This window comes from Ambystoma mexicanum, chromosome 5p, assembly GCF_040938575.1.
Source record: "Ambystoma mexicanum isolate Mex_15411 chromosome 5p, UKY_AmexF1_1, whole genome shotgun sequence".
In the NCBI taxonomy this organism is placed as follows: domain Eukaryota; kingdom Metazoa; phylum Chordata; class Amphibia; order Caudata; family Ambystomatidae; genus Ambystoma; species Ambystoma mexicanum.
In genome coordinates, this window is record NC_090930.1 from 743,406,440 (window position 1) to 743,418,730 (window position 12,291).

The 12,291-nt window shown below is 38.7% G+C and overlaps 8 non-coding genes across 8 annotated transcripts; 6 read left to right on the forward strand and 2 right to left on the reverse strand.

The window, feature by feature from the left end:
- Window positions 1–797: 797 nt before the first annotated feature.
- TRNAQ-UUG (transfer RNA glutamine (anticodon UUG)) lies at window positions 798–869 on the forward strand. The gene has a single exon. It is a non-coding gene; the product is annotated as a tRNA-Gln (tRNA).
- Window positions 870–1,778: 909 nt separating this feature from the next.
- TRNAQ-CUG (transfer RNA glutamine (anticodon CUG)) lies at window positions 1,779–1,850 on the reverse strand. The gene has a single exon. It is a non-coding gene; the product is annotated as a tRNA-Gln (tRNA).
- A 259-nt stretch (window positions 1,851–2,109) lies between these two features.
- TRNAQ-UUG (transfer RNA glutamine (anticodon UUG)) lies at window positions 2,110–2,181 on the forward strand. Its single transcript has one exon. It is a non-coding gene; the product is annotated as a tRNA-Gln (tRNA).
- A 3,356-nt stretch (window positions 2,182–5,537) lies between these two features.
- TRNAQ-UUG (transfer RNA glutamine (anticodon UUG)) lies at window positions 5,538–5,609 on the forward strand. The gene has a single exon. It is a non-coding gene; the product is annotated as a tRNA-Gln (tRNA).
- A 1,238-nt stretch (window positions 5,610–6,847) lies between these two features.
- On the forward strand, window positions 6,848–6,919 carry TRNAQ-UUG (transfer RNA glutamine (anticodon UUG)). The gene has a single exon. It is a non-coding gene; the product is annotated as a tRNA-Gln (tRNA).
- Window positions 6,920–7,832: 913 nt separating this feature from the next.
- On the reverse strand, window positions 7,833–7,904 carry TRNAQ-CUG (transfer RNA glutamine (anticodon CUG)). Its single transcript has one exon. It is a non-coding gene; the product is annotated as a tRNA-Gln (tRNA).
- A 2,370-nt stretch (window positions 7,905–10,274) lies between these two features.
- TRNAQ-UUG (transfer RNA glutamine (anticodon UUG)) lies at window positions 10,275–10,346 on the forward strand. Its single transcript has one exon. It is a non-coding gene; the product is annotated as a tRNA-Gln (tRNA).
- A 1,238-nt stretch (window positions 10,347–11,584) lies between these two features.
- TRNAQ-UUG (transfer RNA glutamine (anticodon UUG)) lies at window positions 11,585–11,656 on the forward strand. Its single transcript has one exon. It is a non-coding gene; the product is annotated as a tRNA-Gln (tRNA).
- Window positions 11,657–12,291: the final 635 nt, after the last annotated feature.

A 12,291-nucleotide genomic window follows, 5' to 3' on the forward strand; every position in this document is an offset into this window, starting at 1 on the left:
CACATATTGTAAGCGGACATAAAATGACCTATATTAGCTAATATAAGTAAACAGACATCACTCCCCCCTCCCCACAAAAAGGGATGTATGCGTACACAAAAAATAAAAATGAAAAACAAGCAACTACTGCAGTTAAAATCTAAAAATGTAAATTCAGTTACATGATCATGACTCGGAAGGGGAAGTTAAAAAGTAAAAAAAACACAAGGTAGGAGAGAGGTTAGCTTTACATGCCATGAGGGAGGAAGAGGTCTTCCAAGCACTGTTGTGTATGTTGGTCAATCCCTCTGAAACGCAAAAGGGATGTGCACATAGAAATCAAAGCAGAGTCATCCAGAGAGACTATTTAATTCTTTTTTTTTCAAATTCTCAAAAGGAAGCTGCTATCAAATTGAACTATTCATCACAGCCACTGCTAGGAAATCTATGTGCATAAAATGACAATACACCCAAAGGAAAACAAAACATAGCTATAACATGTCAGATTACTAAATTCAGAGTCCAGCCTACTAACCATTAGACCATGGAACCTAAATACTTCCGCAAATGCTGAACTTCATTATGCCAAAACAGAGGCAGTCAGAAACAATATTTAATATTGCTTAATCATATGCCTCAAGAGGAAGAATTTGATCTACATGCTCTATAAAGCACAGAGATTGCTATAGCACAACGTCAATCGACAATATCGCTGTGTTTGTATGATATCAGTCAATTGGGACTATGAATCTGTAAAAATTGTAAATGTGCTCTATATTGCCATATCTGATTCAACGCTCTCAGGTGCATCTTGCAAGGGTTCCATGGTGTAATGGTTAGCACTTTGGACTTTGAATCCAATGATCCGAGTTCAAGTCTCGGTGGAACCGTTATCTTGCTCTTACACTCCATTTTCTAATTTCTCAAATTACAATTCAACAGAGTTAATATTCAGAAGTTCAGTCGACTCAGGTAGCCGTTTTCACACTCTCTCTCTCTCTCTGCACGACATTACATTTAAATGCACTTTGGTGCCTGATACCAATACAGTGATGCAACTACATATCGTTAATGTACAATCCCTAAGGTCAATCAGAGTGGGCACCCATATATCTCTCAGAAACATTTTCCACAGATGAATAATGTCCAACCTTAACTCTATGAAAAGAAAAATGTACACACTATGTGCAGTAGATTCTCTGCTCACTGGAACATGCAGAAACAACATTGATGTGAAAAGATTGGAAAAAGCCCTATTTTATTAACATTAAAAAATGTTATACAATTATTTTGGTGAATCATATTCACTTTCACAATCATTCCTATGTTTCAAGCAATTTGATGGTCTTATTAAATGTGTAAAACATGTAATTCTTTGAGTTGACAAACTGTATGGAGAGCAAACTTTTTATAACTTACAAGAGTTATGAGTTCTAGAAAGTAGTGCATTTACTGATCAAGTGCCCTTGTTTAAATGTACTTACTTTATTTGGATCACACCTTTCTCGAAAGAAGAAATAAACTCTAAATTATCAGGAAACAATTCAACTGATTTTAGGGGCCTCCTGGGCTTTCAATGCAAATCGCTGAGATCAAAAGCCAGTTTAATAGCCATTATACCTTGGAGCTTTGGAGATATGAGAGTGGGCAGTTTCTTTGTGGCAAAAGAGAGTCATCCCCAGAAACTATTAATATTCTTTGGTCAAAGAAGACTGCCATCAAAGTGGGCTGTAAAGCAAAGCTATTGCTGTTATATCTATCTGCAAATGAAAGGCAACTCTAAAAGAGAAGCAGCCCCAAGGTCCCACCGAGACTTGAACTCGGATCGCTGGATTCAGAGTCCAGAGTGCTAACCATTACACCATGGAACCCACATATTCAGTAGCATGATGCACTTCATTCTGGAAAAACAGAGCACATCAGAGAAAATATGTAATATTCCTATATCATTAGACTCCAGAGGAAGAATTTGATCCAAATGAGACATGAAGCCAATACTTTGCGATTGCACAGCATCCAACAGCAACAGTGCTGCTTCGATATAATATCAGTAAACGGTTACTATAGGTCAGTAAAAATCTTGACTGTGCCCTATATTCTCATTGCCCTTATGAAGCTCTACTCAACAAGGGTTCCATGGTGTAATGGTTAGCACTTTGGATTTTGAATCCAGAGATCCGAGTTCAAGTCTCGGTGGAACCTCTCTCTTGCTCTAACACACTTTGTCTCCTTGTTGTCTTAAATTATAGGCCAAAGATAGTAATATTCATAAGGTTAGTGGTGTAGGGTATTCATTTTCGCTCTCATTCTCTGGCATAACTTTTCATAAAAATCCACTTTTGTGCCTAGCACCTTAACCTTTATGCATTTTTTTTAAATGTATGAACAGTGAGGTCATTCTGAGTCGATGGGCAGATCTGCATCGGAAACATACATAAAAGATTTGAAATTTTCAAACTTAACTCAATGTTAAGAAACATGCTCAATCTGTGACCCAATGGATTCTCTTTTTACTTGAAGATGCAGCAACAACATTAATAATACCATTTTGGGAAAAGCAGCTCTATTGTATCGCCATTCTCTTTCAAAATTGTTAAAGGGTTAATCCTATGAAAAGCGACCACATTCAGAATCAATGATATTAATCAAGCGTCTTAACAGTCTTTACATGTTTGTAAAATGAAGGTATCAGTTTGAGATGAAAAATAGAACGAAGAACACACTTTTCTTAATTCACAAAAGGCCTGAGGTGTATAAATACTGTTTGTACCGACCAAGGGCCCATTCGTGAATGTACTTACTTTAGTTGGATCATACCTTTCTTCAAAGAAGACATCCACAATAAACGATAAGGGAAAGGTTCGACTGATGGTAAACTCTTACAGAGATTTGAATGCAAATTATTGGATTCAACCTCCAGGGTGCTACCATTACACCATGGGTCTTTCACACCACAGAAAGTGGTGGGTTTCATTGTGGCTAAAGAGCGTCATCCATGGAAAATCTTTCTTTTTTCAAATGCACCCAGGGAATAATGCTATGAAAGTGGGCGACACAGCAGCGTCATTGCTATTAAAACAAGACACTGAGAGGAAAACAAACACAGTAATTCCCAAGGTCCCACCGAGATTTGAACTCGGATCGCTGGATTCAGAGTCCAGAGTGGTAAACATTACACCATGGAACCTACGTACTTAGTGGCATGATGAACGTCATTGCAGCAAAAAAAGAGCCTTTTAGAGAATGTATGCAATATTCTTTTATCTTATGCCTCCAGAGGAAGAATCCTATCCAAATGAGCTGTAAAGCAAAGAGTTTGCTATTGCGCAACAACCAACTAAACAGTTCCACATTTGCATAATATCCGTGGGCTAGGAATATGAGTTTGTTAAAATGATGCATGAGTTCTCGATTCTCATTTCTGTTACAACTCTGTCAGGTTGCACCAGCAAGGGGCCCATGGTGTAATGGTTAGCAAAGAACATTACTGAAGGGCCCCTCGGCCAGCCAGAATGCCAAAATAGAGAGAACGGGCATGAACTGGTTGTGAATGAGCTTCAAAATGCGTTCACAGGTAATTGAACTGGTGATCTCCTCAGTTTATACACCTGGAACTCCTGTCAATAGCAACAGTCGGCAGCTGGGTTGCCAGACATTTCGTCGAAAAAAATTTGTCGACAGGACAATTGGTCGAAACCATTTGGTCGAAAACCAAATGGTCGAATTGCTTTTGTTTTTTATTTTCACTTTTTTTTTTGGGAGGGGGTTTGGGGGGGTCCCCCCAACCCCATTTTTTTCTAAAAACCCCTTTTTTCCCCTAAACTACAACCTAAAAAATATATATATAAATAAATTACAAAATCGACCATTTGGCTTTCGACCAAATTACATCGACCAAATGTCTTTCGACGAAATGTCTTTCGACGAAATGTCCGGACAGCGGCAGCTGGTCTGTGTCAGTAATGGCAATTTGATTTTGCCATTTTCACAACTCCCTAATAAATGAACAAAATGTTCCATTTGTAGGCACAGTTACATGCTATGGTATGTATACCATGCTTAATAACCACCATAGGAGGCTCAGAGCACCATCCGCATTCTTACGTACAAAACATGTAAGGAAATAATCAGATCTTTTGCTCTGCAGGAGTCAGGCTTCTTTAAAGCCTGACAAAGTGGCAGAGTGCCATTGTAAACTGAGGCATGATGAAACCATGCCCAAGAACCCATGCAGGTTAAACCCTTCCACTCATGCCCCTAGGCCCCGAACGGCCAGGTTCTATAGACAGGGCAGCTGGCATGGATTATGGACACTTTTAACATAGGGTGGTTTTTCAACCTTATCTCCTCTGGGAGCAAAGCGCTGGACAGGGTTTCCTGTACGTTTTTGAGGTTCGCAGGGATCTATGTGTGGATGTTTCTTGGTGTGAAAAGCATGACACCTTTTGGGGTGACACCAGGCTCTTCTGGGAGTTAATTTGCATAATCTCTACTTTCTATTTTATGTGACATGGGCTGCAGTTACATTGTTCTGTTAATAGAGGGCAACACACAGGTCATAGTTCCAAACAGGGGTGCACGGTCTGCTTGCTAGCTTACATTTACAGTTCTATTTGGGATTCACCGCCTTTTCATAAACTGAGTACTCTTCCGGAGTATTTCTAACTTATGTAGGTGTTTTGGGGGTGTTACGTGCCTTTGTATGACTGCTGCAAACCACTTGATATTAGACATTGATTGGAAACGACATAAAAAATCCTGACACATATTGTAAGCGGACATACAATGACCTATATTAGCTAATATAAGTAAACAGACATCACTCCCCCCTCCCCACAAAAAGGGATGTATGCGTACACAAAAAATAAAAATGAAAAACAAGCAACTACTGCAGTTAAAATCTAAAAATGTAAATTCAGTTACATGATCATGACTCGGAAGGGGAAGTTAAAAAGTAAAAAAACACAAGGTAGGATAGAGGTTAGCTTTACATGCCATGAGGGAGGAAGAGGTCTTCCAAGCACTGTTGTGTATGTTGGTCAATCCCTCTGAAACGCAAAAGGGATGTGCACATAGAAATCAAAGCAGAGTCATCCAGAGAAACTATTTAATTCTTTTTTTTTCAAATTCTCAAAAGGAAGCTGCTATCAAATTGAACTATTCATCACAGCCACTGCTAGGAAATCTATGTGCATAAAATGACAATACACCCAAAGGAAAACAAAATATAGCTATAACATGTCAGATTACTAAATTCAGAGTCCAGCCTACTAACCATTAGACCATGGAACCTAAATACTTCCGCAAATGCTGAACTTCATTATGCCAAAACAGAGGCAGTCAGAAACAATATTTAATATTGCTTAATCATATGCCTCAAGAGGAAGAATTTGATCTACATGCTCTATAAAGCACAGAGATTGCTATAGCACAACGTCAATCGACAACATCGCTGTGTTTGTATGATATCAGTCAATTGGGACTATGAATCTGTAAAAATTGTAAATGTGCTCTATATTGCCATTTCTGATTCAACGCTCTCAGGTGCATCTTGCAAGGGTTCCATGGTGTAATGGTTAGCACTTTTGACTTTGAATCCAACGATCCGAGTTCAAGTCTCGGTGGAACCGTTATCTTGCTCTTACACTCCATTTTCTAATTTCTCAAATTACAATTCAACAGAGTTAATATTCAGAAGTTCAGTCGACTCAGGTAGCCGTTTTCACACTCTCTCTCTCTCTGCACGACATTACATTTAAATGCACTTTGGTGCCTGATACCAATACAGTGATGCAACTACATATCGTTAATGTACAATCCCTAAGGTCAATCAGAGTGGGCACCCAGATATCTCTCAGAAACATTTTCCACAGATGAATAATGACCAACCTTAACTCTATGAAAAGAAAAATGTACACACTATGTGCAGTAGATTCTCTGCTCACTGGAACATGCAGAAACAACATTGATGTGAAAAGATTGGAAAAAGCCCTATTTTATTAACATTAAAAAATGTTATACAATTATTTTGGTGAATCATATTCACTTTCACAATCATTCCTATGTTTCAAGCAATTTGATGGTCTTATTAAATGTGTAAAAAATGTAATTCTTTGAGTTGACAAACTGTATGGAGAGCAAACTTTTTATAACTTACAAGAGTTATGAGTTCTAGAAAGTAGTGCATTTACTGATCAAGTGCCCTTGTTTAAATGTACTTACTTTATTTGGATCACACCTTTCTCGAAAGAAGAAATGAACTCTAAATTATCAGGAAACAATTCAACTGATTTTAGGGGCCTCCTGGGCTTTCAATGCAAATCGCTGAGATCAAAAGCCAGTTTAATAGCCATTATACCTTGGAGCTTTGGAGATATGAGAGTGGGCAGTTTCTTTGTGGCAAAAGAGAGTCATCCCCAGAAACTATTAATATTCTTTGGTCAAAGAAGACTGCCATCAAAGTGGGCTGTAAAGCAAAGCTATTGCTGTTATATCTATCTGCAAATGAAAGGCAACTCTAAGAGAGAAGCAGCCCCAAGGTCTCACCGAGACTTGAACTCGGATCGCTGGATTCAGAGTCCAGAGTGCTAACCATTACACCTTGGAACCCACATATTCAGTAGCATGATGCAGTTCATTCTGGAAAAACAGAGCACATCAGAGAAAATATGTAATATTCCTATATCATTAGACTCCAGAGGAAGAATTTGATCCAAATGAGACATGAAGCCAATACTTTGCGATTGCACAGCATCCAACAGCAACAGTGCTGCTTCGATATAATATCAGTAAACGGTTACTATAGGTCAGTAAAAATCTTGACTGTGCCCTATATTCTCATTGCCCTTATGAAGCTCTACTCAACAAGGGTTCCATGGTGTAATGGTTAGCACTTTGGATTTTGAATCCAGAGATCCGAGTTCAAGTCTCGGTGGAACCTCTCTCTTGCTCTAACACACTTTGTCTCCTTGTTGTCTTAGATTATAGGCCAAAGATAGTAATATTCATAAGGTTAGTGGTGTAGGGTATTCATTTTCGCTCTCACTCTCTGGCATAACTTTTCATAAAAATCCACTTTTGTGCCTAGCACCTTAACCTTTATGCATTTTTTTTAAATGTATGAACAGTGAGGTCATTCTGAGTCGATGGGCAGATCTGCATCGGAAACATACATAAAAGATTTGAAATTTTCAAACTTAACTCAATGTTAAGAAACATGCTCAATCTGTGACCCAATGGATTCTCTTTTTACTTGAAGATGCAGCAACAACATTAATAATACCATTTTGGGAAAAGCAGCTCTATTGTATCGCCATTCTCTTTCAAAATTGTTAAAGGGTTAATCCTATGAAAAGCGACCACATTCAGAATCAATGATATTAATCAAGCGTCTTAACAGTCTTTACATGTTTGTAAAATGAAGGTATCAGTTTGAGATGAAAAATAGAACGAAGAACACACTTTTCTTAATTCACAAAAGGCCTGAGGTGTATAAATACTGTTTGTACCGACCAAGGGCCCATTCGTGAATGTACTTACTTTAGTTGGATCATACCTTTCTTCAAAGAAGACATCCACAATAAACGATAAGGGAAAGGTTCGACTGATGGTAAACTCTTACAGAGATTTGAATGCAAATTATTGGATTCAACCTCCAGGGTGCTACCATTACACCATGGGTCTTTCACACCACAGAAAGTGGTGGGTTTCATTGTGGCTAAAGAGCGTCATCCATGGAAAATCTTTCTTTTTTCAAATGCATCCAGGGAATAATGCTATGAAAGTGGGCGACACAGCAGCGTCATTGCTATTAAAACAAGACACTTAGAGGAAAACAAACACAGTAATTCCCAAGGTCCCACCAAGATTTGAACTCGGATCGCTGGATTCAGAGTCCAGAGTGCTAACCATTACACCATGGAACCTACATACTTAGTGACATGATGAACGTCATTGCAGCAAAAAAAGAGCCTTTTAGAGAATGTATGCAATATTCTTTTATCGTATGCCTCCAGAGGAAGAATCCTATCCAAATGAGCTGTAAAGCAAAGAGTTTGCTATTGCGCAACAACCAACTAAACAGTTCCACATTTGCATAATATCCGTGGCCTAGGAATATGAGTTTGTTAAAAACATGCATGAGATCTCGATTCTCATTTCTGTTACAACTCTGTCAGGTTGCACCAGCAAGGGGCCCATGGTGTAATGGTTAGCAAAGAACATTACTGAAGGGCCCCTCGGCCAGCCAGAATGCCAAAATGGAGAGAACGGGCATGAACTGGTTGTGAATGCGCTTCAAAATGCGTTCACAGGTAATTGAACTGGTGATCTCCTCAGTTTATACACCTGGAACTCCTGTCAATAGCAACAGTCGGCAGCTGGGTTGCCAGACATTTCGTCGAAAAAAATTTGTCGACAGGACAATTGGTCGAAACCATTTGGCCGCAAACCAAATGGTCGAATTGCTTTTGTTTTTTATTTTCACTTTTTTTTTTGGGGGGGGCTTGGGGGGGTCCCCCCAACCCCCTTTTTTTCTAAAAAATCATTTTTTCCCCTAAACTACAACCTAAAAAATATATATATAAATAAATTAAAAAATCGACCATTTGGCTTTCGACCAAATTACGTCGACCAAATGTCTTTCGACGAAATGTCTTTCGACGAAATGTCCGGACAGCGGCAGCTGGTCTGTGTCAGTAATAGCAATTTGATTTTGCCATTTTCACAACTCCCTAATAAATGAACAAAATGTTCCATTTGTAGGCACAGTTACATGCTATGGTATGTATACCATGCTTAATAACCACCATAGGAGGCTCAGAGCACCATCCGCATTCTTACGTACAAAACATGTAAGGAAATAATCAGATCTTTTGCTCTGCAGGAGTCAGGCTTCTTTAAAGCCTGACAAAGTGGCAGAGTGCCATTGTAAACTGAGGCATGATGAAACCATGCCCAAGAACCCAGGCAGGTTAAACCCTTCCACTCATGCCCCTAGGCCCCGAACGGCCAGGTTCTATAGACAGGGCAGCTGGCATGGATTATGGACACTTTTAACATAGGGTGGTTTTTCAACCTTATCTCCTCTGGGAGCAAAGCGCTGGACAGGGTTTCCTGTACGTTTTTGAGGTTCGCAGGGATCTATGTGTGGATGTTTCTTGGTGTGAAAAGCATGACACCTTTTGGGGTGACACCAGGCTCTTCTGGGAGTTAATTTGCATAATCTCTACTTTCTATTTTATGTGACATGGGCTGCAGTTACATTGTTCTGTTAATAGAGGGCAACACACAGGTCATAGTTCCAAACAGGGGTGCACGGTCTGCTTGCTAGCTTACATTTACAGTTCTATTTGGGATTCACCGCCTTTTCATAAACTGAGTACTCTTCCGGAGTATTTCTAACTTATGTAGGTGTTTTGGGGGTGTTACGTGCCTTTGTATGACTGCTGCAAACCACTTGATATTAGACATTGATTGGAAACGACATAAAAAATCCTGACACATATTGTAAGCGGACATAAAATGACCTATATTAGCTAATATAAGTAAACAGACATCACTCCCCCCTCCCCACAAAAAGGGATGTATGCGTACACAAAAAATAAAAATGAAAAACAAGCAACTACTGCAGTTAAAATCTAAAAATGTAAATTCAGTTACATGATCATGACTCGGAAGGGGAAGTTAAAAAGTAAAAAAACACAAGGTAGGAGAGAGGTTAGCTTTACATGCCATGAGGGAGGAAGAGGTCTTCCAAGCACTGTTGTGTATGTTGGTCAATCCCTCTGAAACGCAAAAGGGATGTGCACATAGAAATCAAAGCAGAGTCATCCAGAGAGACTATTTAATTCTTTTTTTTTCAAATTCTCAAAAGGAAGCTGCTATCAAATTGAACTATTCATCACAGCCACTGCTAGGAAATCTATGTGCATAAAATGACAATACACCCAAAGGAAAACAAAATATAGCTATAACATGTCAGATTACTAAATTCAGAGTCCAGCCTACTAACCATTAGACCATGGAACCTAAATACTTCCGCAAATGCTGAACTTCATTATGCCAAAACAGAGGCAGTCAGAAACAATATTTAATATTGCTTAATCATATGCCTCAAGAGGAAGAATTTGATCTACATGCTCTATAAAGCACAGAGATTGCTATAGCACAACGTCAATCGACAACATCGCTGTGTTTGTATGATATCAGTCAATTGGGACTATGAATCTGTAAAAATTGTAAATGTGCTCTATATTGCCATTTCTGATTCAACGCTCTCAGGTGCATCTTGCAAGGGTTCCATGGTGTAATGGTTAGCACTTTTGACTTTGAATCCAACAATCCGAGTTCAAGTCTCGGTGGAACCGTTATCTTGCTCTTACACTCCATTTTCTAATTTCTCAAATTACAATTCAACAGAGTTAATATTCAGAAGTTCAGTCGACTCAGGTAGCCGTTTTCACACTCTCTCTCTCTCTGCACGACATTACATTTAAATGCACTTTGGTGCCTGATACCAATACAGTGATGCAACTACATATCGTTAATGTACAATCCCTAAGGTCAATCAGAGTGGGCACCCAGATATCTCTCAGAAACATTTTCCACAGATGAATAATGACCAACCTTAACTCTATGAAAAGAAAAATGTACACACTATGTGCAGTAGATTCTCTGCTCACTGGAACATGCAGAAACAACATTGATGTGAAAAGATTGGAAAAAGCCCTATTTTATTAACATTAAAAAATGTTATACAATTATTTTGGTGAATCATATTCACTTTCACAATCATTCCTATGTTTCAAGCAATTTGATGGTCTTATTAAATGTGTAAAAAATGTAATTCTTTGAGTTGACAAACTGTATGGAGAGCAAACTTTTTATAACTTACAAGAGTTATGAGTTCTAGAAAGTGGTGCATTTACTGATCAAGTGCCCTTGTTTAAATGTACTTACTTTATTTGGATCACACCTTTCTCGAAAGAAGAAATGAACTCTAAATTATCAGGAAACAATTCAACTGATTTTAGGGGCCTCCTGGGCTTTCAATGCAAATCGCTGAGATCAAAAGCCAGTTTAATAGCCATTATACCTTGGAGCTTTGGAGATATGAGAGTGGGCAGTTTCTTTGTGGCAAAAGAGAGTCATCCCCAGAAACTATTAATATTCTTTGGTCAAAGAAGACTGCCATCAAAGTGGGCTGTAAAGCAAAGCTATTGCTGTTATATCTATCTGCAAATGAAAGGCAACTCTAAGAGAGAAGCAGCCCCAAGGTCTCACCGAGACTTGAACTCGGATCGCTGGATTCAGAGTCCAGAGTGCTAACCATTACACCTTGGAACCCACATATTCAGTAGCATGATGCAGTTCATTCTGGAAAAACAGAGCACATCAGAGAAAATATGTAATATTCCTATATCATTAGACTCCAGAGGAAGAATTTGATCCAAATGAGACATGAAGCCAATACTTTGCGATTGCACAGCATCCAACAGCAACAGTGCTGCTTCGATATAATATCAGTAAACGGTTACTATAGGTCAGTAAAAATCTTGACTGTGCCCTATATTCTCATTGCCCTTATGAAGCTCTACTCAACAAGGGTTCCATGGTGTAATGGTTAGCAATTTGGATTTTGAATCCAGAGATCCGAGTTCAAGTCTCGGTGGAACCTCTCTCTTGCTCTAACACACTTTGTCTCCTTGTTGTCTTAAATTATAGGCCAAAGATAGTAATATTCATAAGGTTAGTGGTGTAGGGTATTCATTTTCGCTCTCACTCTCTGGCATAACTTTTCATAAAAATCCACTTTTGTGCCTAGCACCTTAACCTTTATGCATTTTTTTTAAATGTATGAACAGTGAGGTCATTCTGAGTCGATGGGCAGATCTGCATCGGAAACATACATAAAAGATTTGAAATTTTCAAACTTAACTCAATGTTAAGAAACATGCTCAATCTGTGACCCAATGGATTCTCTTTTTACTTGAAGATGCAGCAACAACATTAATAATACCATTTTGGGAAAAGCAGCTCTATTGTATCGCCATTCTCTTTCAAAATTGTTAAAGGGTTAATCCTATGAAAAGCGACCACATTCAGAATCAATGATATTAATCAAGCGTCTTAACAGTCTTTACATGTTTGTAAAATGAAGGTATCAGTTTGAGATGAAAAATAGAACGAAGAACACACTTTTCTTAATTCACAAAAGGCCTGAGGTGTATAAATACTGTTTGTACCGACCAAGGGCCCATTCGTGAATGTACTTACTTTAGTTGGATCATACCTTTCTTCAAAGAAGACATC